This window comes from Myotis daubentonii, chromosome 1, assembly GCF_963259705.1.
Source record: "Myotis daubentonii chromosome 1, mMyoDau2.1, whole genome shotgun sequence".
Taxonomy (NCBI): Eukaryota; Metazoa; Chordata; class Mammalia; order Chiroptera; family Vespertilionidae; genus Myotis; species Myotis daubentonii.
The window spans coordinates 231,552,080-231,565,126 of NC_081840.1; the positions used below are offsets into that span (position 1 = coordinate 231,552,080).

The following is a 13,047-nucleotide window of genomic DNA, read 5'->3' on the forward strand; positions in this document are numbered from 1 at the left end:
ATCCACGCATCCATCCATCCATCCATCCATCCATCCATCCATCCATCCATCAGTTTATTCATTCATCCACGCCCACCCCCGACACTGTGGTGTGCACTGGGCAGGCACAGAAGAGTGAAGCACAGTTCTTGCCAAGGGAATAGGGGGTTTCCATGACAACAACAGGCCAAACCTGTGACTGGGCACGGTGTCCGCTCCAGGCTGGAGGGCGCCCTCCATGTGGGGCCCAGCCTCCCCGTGGGAGGGTGCTCTGCCCAGGAGCTCCAGCAGGAGGAACCCCACCTGGCCCCCCCTTGGCTCCCACTGGCTCTCCCAGAGCTGTGTCTCGGCTCCCGGACACCTTTGTGGCTCTGTGTCCAGGCCGCCCAGTGCCCCGGAGCTGGAGTGGCTGCTGCGGGAGAGGTCACCGCAGGCCACTGCTGTGCCCGCCTCTGGCCCGGGCCGTGTCTCTTCACGTGCGTGTAAACGCCGGCACCCAGCGGCGCCAGCCCTTTCCGGGGTGTGGAGCTCCGCCAGCGCTGTGGGTGGGCGCTGGGAGGCCCCGCAGCCCTGCAGCAGGGAGGCCGCACCGTGTTGGCGGCAGTGCTGGGGTTTGAGTGCGTAAGCCCCTGAAACGCCTTGTTAATTCTGAATGCAGAGGACTTGCGATCACAGGGTATAAATTAACTCAGCCCGTATTACTGCATCGCGGGTGCCATAAACCATTTTGACTTAATGAGCGTGTGGCTGATATTAGAGCAATCACCAGGCAGCCTGCTCTATTCTTAGTCCTTCCCTAGCCACGGGGGGAGCGGGCAAGGCGGGGTGAAGGGCAGCGGTGCTGGTCTAGGCCCCGATGGGAGGCCCCCTGGCTTGTGGCTGTGTCACCGCCGTCTCTGCCTCCCCCGTCTGTGGCCTTCCCCTCCTGTCTTCTCTGTGTGTCTCCTCTGAGGACACTTGTCCTAGGGTTTGGGGCCCACTGGGAATCCACGATCTCACCTCCAGGTCCTCACGAACGTCTTAACATCTGCAAACACCCTTGTCCACCTCCGGTCCCATGCAGGGCCCGGGGATGGCGACGTGGACGCCTCCTGCAGGGGCAGCATCCAGCCCGCGGTGCGCCACCTCACACCCGCCCGCTCCGCGGAGGAAGGGCCGGGCGGCTGGTTGGATTCCCCGTGCAGAGCCTCCCCCGCTCCCCCCGCCCCCCCGCCCCCCAGCTTTCCGTGCCCTTTGCAGCCAGGCCCCCGAGTCGTGGCAGCTGGGCACGCGTGTGTGCCGCGGCATTTCCCCGGGGGGGGACACAGGCGCCTTCTCTCCTTCGGGGTTTCCCTTTGCAGGAGACACGGGCTGGGCAGCCGCCTCTGGACAGAGTCTAATTTGACAGTTTCGCGTTCATCCAGGGATTGTTTGTCTTTTTGTTTTTTCAGAAAGATACTACAGTACAGGGGTTGGCTGCCTTTATTCCTTTATTATTATTTTTTTAAAATATATTTTATTGACTTTTCACAGAGAGGAAGGGAGAGAGACAGAGAGAGTCAGAAACATCGATGAGAGAGAAACATCGATCAGCCGCCTCCTGCACACCTCCCACTGGGGATGTGCCGCAACCCAGGTACACGCCCTTGACCAGAATCGAACCTGGGACCCTTCAGTCCACAGGCCGACGCTCCATCCACTGAGCCAAACCGGTTTCAGCCGGTTGGCTGCCTTTAGTTTGACACTTGGCTGAGGGGGAATAGCTTCTGGGGAACGAAGAGGCTGGGCTGTGGCCGGCGCGGCCTGAGGCCTGTGGGCGGGGTGGGAGGAGCGCAGCTGGATCTCAGGTGGCTCACGCTGGAGTAAGACCACGTCGGCCGCTGTTCTAAACGCGGTTTCTTGTCCGGAGGACGGTGTTCAAACCGGCCGCATAAAAGCGGACCGAGTCGCGGCCCCGAGCCCTTTCTGCGGGTGCCCCGCTGCCCTGGCTGCCGGGAGGAGGCGCTCGACGCCGGCTCAGAGGGCAGGGCCCCTGATGAAAACCATTCGGCTCCATCCACGCTCTCAGGCAGCGGTGCCCGGGGCCCGGGTGCGGGGCTCAGAAACTCAGAAACGCAGCATCTGAATTCGTGAGTGCATCCGCGGAGAAGCTCGGGGGGTTAGCGGGGTCGTCACCCACGTTCTCTGGAACCGCCGCCCGGGGCCCAGGAGGCACTGCTCCAGCTGCGCGGGGGTCTGGCAGGGTGCCCGCCGGGCCGCTGGCCGCCTTGTCCCGCTCGCTTGCAAGACCCTTGTTGCTTCGGAGGCAGATGGAGGCAGGAACGGGGTGAGGGGGTCCGTCTTAGGCTGGGGCTTCAGCAGCAGACGCAGTGCTCACAGCTCTGGAGGCCGAGTTCAAGGTCAAGGTGCCGGCGATCGAAGCTGTTGCTGGGGAGGGCTCTCTTCCCGATGTGCAGCCAGCCGCCTTCTCCCTGTGTGTTTGCGTGGTAGGGAGAGGTCTTTCTCTCTTCCTCTTCTTATAAGGCCTGTGGGCCCCACTCCGATGACCTTCTCCCACCTGAATCACCTCCTGCAAGCACTGTGGGGGTTAGGTCTTCAACTTATGAATTCTGGGGGACACAGTTCAGTCCCTGGCAGCGTTGCTGGCAGGAGTCCTTCGTGCTTGAGGCATCTGCTGTCCGGCCCGGGTGCCACCTCCTTCAGGAAGCCTTCCCTTCTGGCCTCTGGGTGCCCTGTGCTGTCCTAGGTCATGGCCCTCTCTGTTGACTTGATTGGTCAGTTAGTCCTTTGCCTTCTGGGTTAGGCACACAGGGGGCCGGCAACGGGAGCACACCACCCCTCCAGTGTGGGTGACACAGCACTGTCCCCCAGCCCGGGCGCCCAGGTGTAGCTCAGGGGGTATTCTTAGAGATTCTGGCTGCTTTCCGGATTAGCCATTGAGCTCATCTGATTCTGTGGTTCGCCATCCGCTCTGGGCCTTTGTCTCTCTGCCTGGAATGGCCTCCTCCCTTCTCTTTGGCCCCCTTCTCCTTGGGGTTCAGCCTGGTGTTTCCTCCTCCAGGAAGCCTTCCAGGGTTCTCTGCTCAAGCTCACCCCGCCGTCGTCAGTGCCTTGCTGCCCGGCCTGGCTCTCACCCTCATTGTTGCTCAGTGCCTACCACCGAGCAGTGCTCGGTAAACATCTGTTGATGGAATGAAGCCCTCCCCCCTCCCCCCATGCCTGGGACAGTCCCTGGCACCTAGTGGGAGCTCAATAAATGTTTGATGAACTGGATTCATTGAAGTCAGCAATGCAGAACCGCAGCAACTGCCAGAAAAACGAGCTGTAGTTAATAAAGCCCCCGGACCCGGGGCATTAGGGAAATACCACGATTTACGTAAAGCTCTCCATTCGCCTCTTCGGGACTCCCCTCCGGCTCGAGCGGGTTCCGGCTCCCTCCCCAGCAGCTCTGCAGGGATGGAAACCTTCTACCCCCCTCAAGTTTTTCTTCTAGAAGGGCCTGAGCCCTCAGGCAGGGCCCACTCCCACTTTGTAAAGGGAAAAGGGAAAGTCGTGCGTAACTTAAAACTGTGGCGTTCTGCTGGGTTAAAGAGTAAACATTATGAAACATCTATTTTGGAATAACAGGATACTGAATATTAATCTGAGTTTGCCTCTCACTGCAGAGGGTCTAGAGCAGTGGTTCTCAACCTTCTGGCCCTTTAAATACGGTTCCTCATGTGGTGACCCAACCATAAAGTTATTTTCGTTGCTACTTCATCACTGTCATGTTGCTACTGTGATGAATCGTCATGTAAATATCTGATATGCAGGGTGGTCTGAGGCGACCCCTTGAAAGGGTCGTTCGCCCGCCAAAGGGGTCGCGACCCACAGGTTGAGAACCGCTGGTCTAGAGGGTGGATTTGAATCTGTCAATGACTAAGCCTTGTTTTTTTATTTGAAATACTAGAGACCGGTGCATGAAAATTCATGCACTGGAGGGGGGGCCCTCAGCCCGGCCTGCCCCCCTCACAGTCCGGGAGCCCTCAGGGGCGGGAAGCTACTCGGCGATCAGTGGAAGGTGACACCTATCACACCTCTGCTGCTGCCACTGCCGGCAGCGCAAGCCTCGGCCAGCCCTGGTTACCTGCGCCTCGGCCAGCCCTGGGTGGCTGGGGGGCTGAGGGAGCTGGGGGACTCCAGAGGCAGGTGGGCCCAGCCTTGCCATGCACCTGCTGCCCTGGCGGGGCTGAGGGGACTGGGCGCTGTCATCTTGTGGCTGTGGGCACCACCATCTTTGAGGGCAGGGCAGTCAGCATATTCCCTCCTTATTGGCTGTGGGTGCCGCCATCTTTGCGTCGGTGTGAGGGTCAATTAGCATATTCCCTCTTTATTAGATATCTCTTAAAAATGTGAATGTATTGCCAATCTGAAGGATGTTAATTACTTGTAACCTAAAATTAAGGTTCCTAAGAGTTAAGAATTCTAACCAATTGGAAAGAAATTGTATAGTTTTGGCAATAGAAGGCAGGAGTCCTGCGTGGAGGTGCGTTTGGAAGGGAAAAAGAAAGTGAGGTCTGAAGCTGGTTATTTCTGAATGGGTGAGAAGGTCTGTGGAAGCTGTAGAAGAGAAATCTTAAAAGGAAAATTATAGGTAATCCGAATAATAAGTTTAATTAGATAAGTGAATCTAAACTAAGCTAATACAGAATTTGGTTAGTCCTTTTCCAGTCTGTTAAAAGGGAAAAAGTTTTTCCTATGTTTGCCTAGGAAGCAAAAGTTCTGTAAACCGTTCAAATAATGTTATACTGTGTTATTTTAATCAGGTACTTAATAACTTTAAAAAGTGGTCTTACTTGTGGGAACTGAAGTGTTGACAGTCTGCGTTTGTGTTTAATGCCTTTTTGTCACTTTGAATGAACAATCTAATACTGTTTCATAATAACAAGGATTGCATATCATCTTTTGGTAAAATAAGTTTGACAACCTTCCCAGGGTTTGAATTTTCAGGAATATTTTTTTGACCTAGAATTGGCTTTAGGTGATTCCAGTCGGCCCTGGAATGCCTAAGGATTTGTTTTCTGTCCTTATGAAGGACAACTGTGTCCTTGAGGTACATGGGAAGCTTTGTCAAATAAAGAAATAATAACTACATTCTATTTATATATGCAAAATACATGTAAAAACGGATGTAAAAATCCCCAGGAGTCTATCAGTTTATCTGGGTTTATGTAAGTACTGGTGAATCAAATCAGGAGAAACAAAAATTGATTATGGGACTGAATGGATGGGAAACAATTATATCGCTTTTGTACTTTTGTTGAAAGTATTGCTGATTTTTAATTTTTGTTTTTCAGACATAAGGGAACTTGTTTCTTTTCTTCAAGCAATTTGGTAAATTATCCATTTTTCTCCCTACCTGATCCCTCCAGAATTTGGTAATTCTTAATGAGCGTGTCATGGCAATACGTTTCTTTGCATGAACTCAGTAAGACCAGTTTCCGATTGTGGTTTTATTAACCAAGACTCTGACCGGAATGTCCTGTCCGAGAGAGACGTGCCCGCACTCTGGTGTCACCAGGAAGCGTTAAGGAATGAAAACCGACCTTGAAGGCAGTACGCGCCTTGGAGACACAGCCTGGCCCGTGCTCGGTCAGTAGTTCATGGCGGTCTTTCCAGTGAGGAACACAGGCTGCTCTCCTGAGAGCTGGCAAGAAGGAGCCTCAGGACATCCTGGGACCTCAGGAGCTTGAGGCATTCGCCCAAGTCACAGGAACGGCAGGAGCCTGGTGGCTCAGCTTCTTCGCCCCGAGGGGCTCACTGGAGCTCAGGCACCCAGCAAAGCAGGTTTTTTAAAAAAGGGGGATATCATCAATTGCTATTCTTATTGTGCTCATGCAAGCGATCAGGCCAAGTTGAAACTAGACTTAAAACATGTGGCAACAGACAGAGCCCATGAAGTGTGGGGTGTGGGGCAGGGTGGTCTGGGGGGCGGGGGCGGGGGGGGCGGTGGGGGCAGATACGGGGTGGGCGCTTCCACAGAGCCAAGGCCTGTGCGGGGGGCTGGGGGCCGACAATGCCAGGACTGGGTCCTGTGGGGGAACAGGGGCTGGGCTGGGTGCGGGGAGCAAGCGGGGGTGGGGGGTAGTGAGGGGGAGGAGGAGGAAGAAGAGGAGGAGGAGGAGGAGGAGGAGGAGGAAGGGGCAGGAGGGGCCTGGGAGCAGGCAAGCACGCGGAGCGCCCGCTGAGCCCTGGGCCTGACCCCACAGCGAATGGGAGCTGTTCCCAGTTTCCGGACAGGGACGCCCGAGTCCCACTGCAGATGTCACGGCTGTCAGTGCCTCTGGCCGGCTGGGTCTCATTCCCCAGAGCTTCGTGTACAGACACCCCCTCACTGCTTCCTGGTTAATGGCCCTTTGCGGCTCCGGCTGCGCGGCCCCTGGCGGCGGGACCCGGTGAATGGGCGTTGTTGTGGTTCAGTCATTGAGCCACGGGCCATGTTTGCACATAAACCCTGGGCGGGCCTCCCCCCCGCCCCCCATGGAGACCTGGATGCACCCCCGAGGCCTTTGGGGGGCAGGGGGAGACCGTCAGGTCATCAGTGCGGCTTCGGCAGTGTTCAGGGCACACCTGTGTCCGGGGGCACCCGTGACGGAGCACCCGTGTGAGGGGGCACCCTTGTGAGTGCACACCTGTGTCAGGACGCATGCATGTCCTTGATGCACCTGTGTCAGGACGCACTCGCGTGAGGGGGCACCTGTGTCAGGGGGCACCCGTGTCAGGTGCACCTTTGTCAGGGCGCACCTGTGTCAGGACACACCCATGTCCCTGATGCACCTGTGTCAGGACGCACCCGTGTGAGGGGGCACCCGTGTCAGGGGGCACCCATGTCAGGGAGCACCTGGTCAGTACTTCCAGCCTCTTCCCTCTTCCTTCTCTTTCTCCCTAACCCTTCTCCCTCCTCCCCTCTCTCTCCCTTCCTCCTCGTTCTCACCCCTCCTCCCTTCCCTCTCTCCTCCTCCACCCTGTCTCTCCCCTCAACCTTTCCCCTCTTCTCCCTTCCCTTCCCCTCCCCTTCCTCCCCCTCCTCTCTTCCCCTCTCCCCCCGCCCCCCCACCAGCCCCCTGGAGACACCATTATGGCCGCCACACAATGAGGCGATTGTGAAGCCAGCCCACTGCAGCCCCGGAACATGGCGGAGGCCTGGTTTCCATGAATAATCAGCCTCCCAGCCCGGGCCCTGCAGGCAGCAACCTGAGCCTGGGCCGCGGCCGGGTGCTTTGCTCCGGGCCTTTGTCTGAGGATGAGGAGCCTGGCCGGGTGCCAGGCCGCCTGGGCAGTGGGTGGGACCCCGGCCAGCCTGCGGCCTGGGGGTGGCCAGGAGGGGCCGGAGCCCTCGGCCGGGGACCGTGGGTGGGAAGTGTTGGGGGGCTGGGCTGGACGCCCTCCTGTGAGAGTCTCCCTGCTCGGCCACGAGCACGGGCCCTCCCAGCAGCCTGTTCTAGTCATGGTTCTGCCGCCTTATTTATGGGGTGGCTGGGGGCGGGGGACATGCTCAGCGTTGGACATGGCGCTACACCATCCAAGCGAACACTTCCTGGGACTGAGCCTCAGTTTCCCCACCTGTCCCCATCCTCACTCCTCCCACCGGGTGGGGGCGGGGCGGCCGGGGGGATGGATGGTGGTGCCTGGCAGGGGCTCCCGTGGATGCTCTGAGGTAGAGGGGACTCGTCTCTGTGGGAGGGCAGGTCCCCGCTCGCAGGCCAGAGGGAGATGGAACCCAGTGCCGACCCTGCAGCTATAGTGACACCTGCTGGCCGGCCCCAGGCTGACCGCGTTGTCCGGAGCTCCTTGGGGGTGCTCCCTCCGGCACCCCATCTCCCCAGCCATCCAGGAACCCCCTGTGGACCCGCTTTCTCAGCCTCTAGGAGCTGAGTCTGTGTAGGGCGAGCGCACTTGGGTTGTTAGCGGGTCAGGGCCAAGATCGAGTTTGGGGGCGGCCTGTGGGCGCGGCTGCTGGGGGCCTCAGGCCGGCCTATTTGGAGGGGGCCCTGGCACACGGAGTGGCCCCTCTCTTTTGCTCTTGGCTGCACTGATGGACCATGGCTCTTGAACAGGCGAGCGAATCTCTCTGGGCCTCAGTTTTCCCACCTTGCCAATGGGAATGAATGTCGGGGCCGCTCCGGGCTGGGGCGGGTGAACGAGCTAACATTCGCTAGACGGGGCCAGGCCCACGCCTGCGGGCCAGCAGCAAACACGAGCAAGCTCTCCGGCGAGGAGAGCCTGGCCCGCTGTGCTCTCGGGCCTCGTCTGCTGGGGACAGGCGGGGCCTGGGCGCCTCCTCCCCTCGGTCCCACTGGGCAAGGTCCACACGCCCGGCCTGGTGACCAGGGCGCCTTGGGCTGGCACAGGGAGCTGACCATCCCGGCGCCCCGCTCCACTGTCTTCGCCTGGAAGACTCGGCCCATCTCCGTCCTCGGGGCTCTGGAGGGCGGTCCACACCAGGGCGTCGGCGGCCCCTCTGGGCCTCCATCCTGCCCCCGGGAGTTTTCATACATGTCCCCCTTCCCTTCCCGGAGGCGGGGGTCTCGTCTGAGTCACCCCCGCAGCCCCAGGGCCCGTCACGGGGGTCCCACGTGGTGCCCAGTGGCTGTGGGAGGAGTGACCCCAGAGTGGGGCTGGAAGGAGAAGCCGGCAGCCCCCCCACCCCCCGCCACCCCGTCCGGCCACCGGCCAGCGGCCCTTTCCCGGCATGAATGCCGCCTTTGTGCTGTCCGGCCGGCCCTGCCCCTCCTGGCCTCTGGGCCTGCCTCCTCCCGCACCCCCCTCCCGGACCTGCTGCGGGTGCTCTGGTGGGAGGGGGACCTGACTCTGCTCCCGCTGCCCGGAGCCGGGCCTGGGCGCAGCGCCCCAGCTGAGCGGTGGGTGGGGTTGTGCTGAGTGAGTCCAGGACTCCCGGCTCTGGTGTTCATGCCCGTTTTCCCAGGGCCACGCGTGCATCCGGGGCTGATGGGCGATTGGAATCGGAGGTGCAGACGCAGAGCCGGGAGCTGCGGGAGGGGAGTTGGACATTGTCTGTGTGACTCCAGAGCAGGGCTGGCCCGGACTTGGGCCGTCGAAGGAAGTGCCTTGGGACCCAGGATGCTGTTGGGGTCCTGCCCTGGCCCCACTCTTCAGGCCTCGACCCTCTCAGAGGCCCAGACAGCGAGGGGCCCGGAGGAGCAGCCCCTGGAGCAGGCGTTGCCTTCCCGGCGCCTCCCCACACCTGGGCCCTGCGGTTCTGAGCCGAAGCCTGCGCCTGCTTCCAGGCCTGGACACCCCCTTGCTGGGGCTCGCCTCCCAGAGGGGTGTGGCCTGTGTGCCCCAAGCCCGAGGGCTGGCCCGGGGCGGAGGGGTGAGGTGCAGCGCGTTGGGACCTGAATGTGTCCGCTGGTGTCCGCAGCCCTGCATGGGGGAAGGGACGGCGTTGGGGGCCCCATTTGACTCAAGTCCTGGGCTCCGCTGTGTTTGGGGGAGGCAGGGGTGAGCCCCGGGCAGGGAGGCCCAGCGGGGATGCAGGGTGCGGCGGTGACCGTGTTAAGGGTGTCTCAGGAGGGGAGAGGCAGGCTGGGCTCGCCGGGGTCTAGTCTGGCTCCTGGGAGCCTCACGTGAAGCTGTGGGTGCAGGGGACCCTCTGGGGCGGGCGGCCAGAGCCCTGTCCTCTCCCTGAGGTCGGAGACCGGACCGGGGTCAGCACCCTGGCAGGACGCCCTGCGGTGTGGGCGCTGGGCTCCGGGGGGCAGGGGCGGCGGGCTTCTCAGCCGCTGGCAGTCCCCGAGGTCGCAGGCCACTCCCACTCTGGTGGTGGAGAGGGCCTCCAGTCCGGTCCCAGCTTCAGCGGCCCCATGGCTGCGGGCGTCACGGGCGGGCGAGGAGGAGGGGTGACAGGGAGCCGGGAGCCTGTCTTCATTGGCCGAGGCCGAGGCCGGAGCAAACGCTGTGAGCTGGAGACGCCTGGGCCCGGCCGTGTCCCCGCCCGAGCGGGCCCCCGCCTGTATCCAGCACCTTCACACGCGGGTTTGTCTCCTCTGGGACGGGCCTGGGAAGATGGTTAAATGAGACCCGGCCTGCGGAGTTGTGCACCCGCAGGATCAGCAGGGCATTCGCGGGCGGGTGTGGGGGGCGGTGCTCACAAAAGGGCCACCGTGGCCCTGGCCCCCTCCTGGGTCCCCCGCCCCAGCTCAGCACATAAAGCCCCAAATTGGTGGTGGGGGGCGGCGAGTAGACAAGAGAGCTGGAGGGATTGGCGGGGGGCGGGGGGGACTCACTTCCCACTGGTTTGCAGGGATGAATGGGGGTGCCTTGCAGACAAAGGGGGCGGCCGGCGGAGGGTGGCGTCTCCCCCAGCAGCTGGGGGCCCCGGAGATGGGGCCCCTGTGTCTGAGTGGATGGCGGGCGGGGCTGTCGGGGAATCAGAGATCGGGTGGACGTGCCCGGCGAGGGCAGCCAGGGCTCGGACCCAGCAGCTCCTGCTGCCTGTCCTTGTGGGAAGTCCCGCATGCTCCCCCTCAGCTCGGGCCCTGCGTGTGGACGTCAGGGCTCCCCACGGCGTCCCTCCCCCGAGACCGTCTGGCCGGGAATGTCACAGGGCCGTGGGGAACAACTTCCCCCTCCCTTCAAACCAGGCCAAGCACCCACGCCTGCCTGACGTGCGAGCACTTGGTGGTGTGGTGTTCTGTTTCCGTCATGATTTCTCGCCTCTGGCCTTGCTGCGTGGCCCCGTTGCGGGCAGCACCTCGTATCCGCACGTCAGGGCAGCCTCGCGAGGGTGCCGGATGCAGACGGAGGCCGTGGCCGCTGTCCTCAGAGATCTGGGTGTCGCTGGAGAAAAGACACGTAGCGACTCTTTGCCGTGGCTTCCGTGTCACCCAGAAAGCCTCGAGGGCCGCACTGCCCCCTCTGCCGCCTCAGCTCCCGTTCCAGCGCTCCAGCGCACCCCCTCCTCGCTGAGCACGCTGCTGCCTTGGGCCTTCGCACTGCCATTCTGTCCGCCCAGGCCCCTTCCTGCAGCCAGACGTCGGCCCGGTTCTGCCCCCTTCCTGCAGGCACACCCCGTCGCCCTTCCCAGCGAGGCCTCCCTACCTCCTGGCACGCGCTGTGCCCCTGCTTGGTTTGGTTTTCTCCACAACACTCACCGCCGTCGGATACAATGTGTGTTTGCCTGTTGACTTGTTTACTGTCTGTCTCCAGCACATGTCAGCTCCTTTGTCCATTTTGTTCACTGTTGTGTCCCCAGCTTCCGGAGCAGTGTTTGGCACACAGTAGGTTCTCAGTATGCATGGTGTTGTGTGTGTGTGTGTATGCGTGGTGTGTGTGAGTGCCCAGAAATGCCTGTATCTGTCTATAATGATACTAAGGGTGTTGAGTAGCAGTTTTATGGTGTTAATAAACATACCAGGTGTACCAGTTAATAGTGCGGATTTTTTTCACTAGAGTTACACATATGTTGATATATATGCGGTTTGATACGTGTGCTATTTTGTGGTATTGACAGCAAGCTTCAAAACTTCATATGTCAAATTTTCTGAAGGTGTTAACATCAGAGATATTTTTACGCTTAAAAATGTCGAATTTCATGCCAAAAAAGAGCATTTGCGGGAAGTTTTAATTCATTACTTTATTTTGAAGAAAAGTGCTGCTGAAAGTGATCGTATACTTCGGGAAGCTTATGGTGAACATGCTCCATCTCAAGATACTTGTGATCGCTGGTTTAAACGCTTTAAAAGTGATGATTTCGACGAGAAAGACAAAGAACGTCCAGGTCAACCAAAAAGTTTCAAGACCAACAACTACAAGCATTACTGGATGAAGATGCAGGTCAGACTCAAAGACAACTTGCAGAAAGATGAAACGTTGCTCAGCAAACAATTTCCGATCACTTACAAGCAATGGGAAAGATTTTAAAAGAAGGAAAATGGGTGCCACATCAATTGAACGAAAGACAAATGGAAAACTGAAAAGTCATCAGTAAAATGTTGCTTCAATGGCACGAAAGTCTTTTTTGCATCGAATTGTGACTGGCGATGAAAAGTGGATTTATTTTGAGAATCCCAAACGCACAAAATCATGGGTTGATCCAGGTCAACCGTCAACATCGACTGCAAGGCCAAATCGCTTGGGAAAGAAGACAATGCTCTGCGTTTGGTGGGATCAGGAAGGTGTGGTGTAGTATGAGCTTCTAAAACCAGGTGAAACCGTTAATACTGATTGCTACCGACAACAAATGATCAATTTGAGCCACGCTTTGATCGTGAAACGACCAGAATGGGCCAGAAGACACGGCAAAGGAATTTTGCTTCATGATGATGCACCATCACACACTTCAAAACCAGTTAAAGACACGTGAAAAGATCTTGCCTGGGAAGTATGAACCCACCCGCCGTGTTCACCAGACCTTGCGCCTTCAGATTACCGCTTGTTCCGATCGATGGCACACGCACTTGCTGAGCAGCACTTCAACACGTACGAAGAAGTGGAACTGGGTCTCTGAATGGCTTGCCTCAAAACAAGGAAAGTTCTATTGGGACGGTACCCACAGATTACCTGAAAGATGGGGAAATGTGTAGCTAGCGATGGACATGACTTTGAATAGAGCACCTTTGATGTTTCTCTTGAAATTATCGTGTTTTCTTTGATTACAAAATCTGCCATTATTAACCGGTACAGCTGGTAAGACTGTCATCTGATGAGCATTCAGAGCGTCCTCAATCATGCGTTCATGGCTTAGGGGTGTGCGCCCCGAGGAAGGGGGAGCCCAGCCCAGCTGCTTTCTCCAGACCCCCTGGTCCTGGGGCCTGGGCGCCGTGTTTGTGGTGGAAGGTGAGTGCGGCCAGCACGCTGGGTGGGTCCCTCCTCCGCATGCGCAAAGCAGGGCTCAGACAGGCTAATCAAAAGCGAATCTAATTTGATTTTCCCAAATGAGTGCCCCCTGAGGGCCTTTCCTAGAGGAGCAGGCGGGTTTGGAGGTGAGTTCCCGAGGGGCGGGCCAGGCCCCATCCACGAGGCGTCACCAGCGCCATGAAGACTGAGGCCACAGCTTTTTGGGCCTCAAGGAGACAGGAACGGACCTCC

General features: G+C 59.0%; 1 protein-coding gene across 2 annotated transcripts in view; it reads left to right on the forward strand.

Moving 5' to 3' along the window:
- Nucleotides 1–13,047, forward strand: part of SORCS2 (sortilin related VPS10 domain containing receptor 2) — a 227,484-nt gene that overhangs the window by 38,277 nt on the left and 176,160 nt on the right. The window lies entirely within an intron of this gene.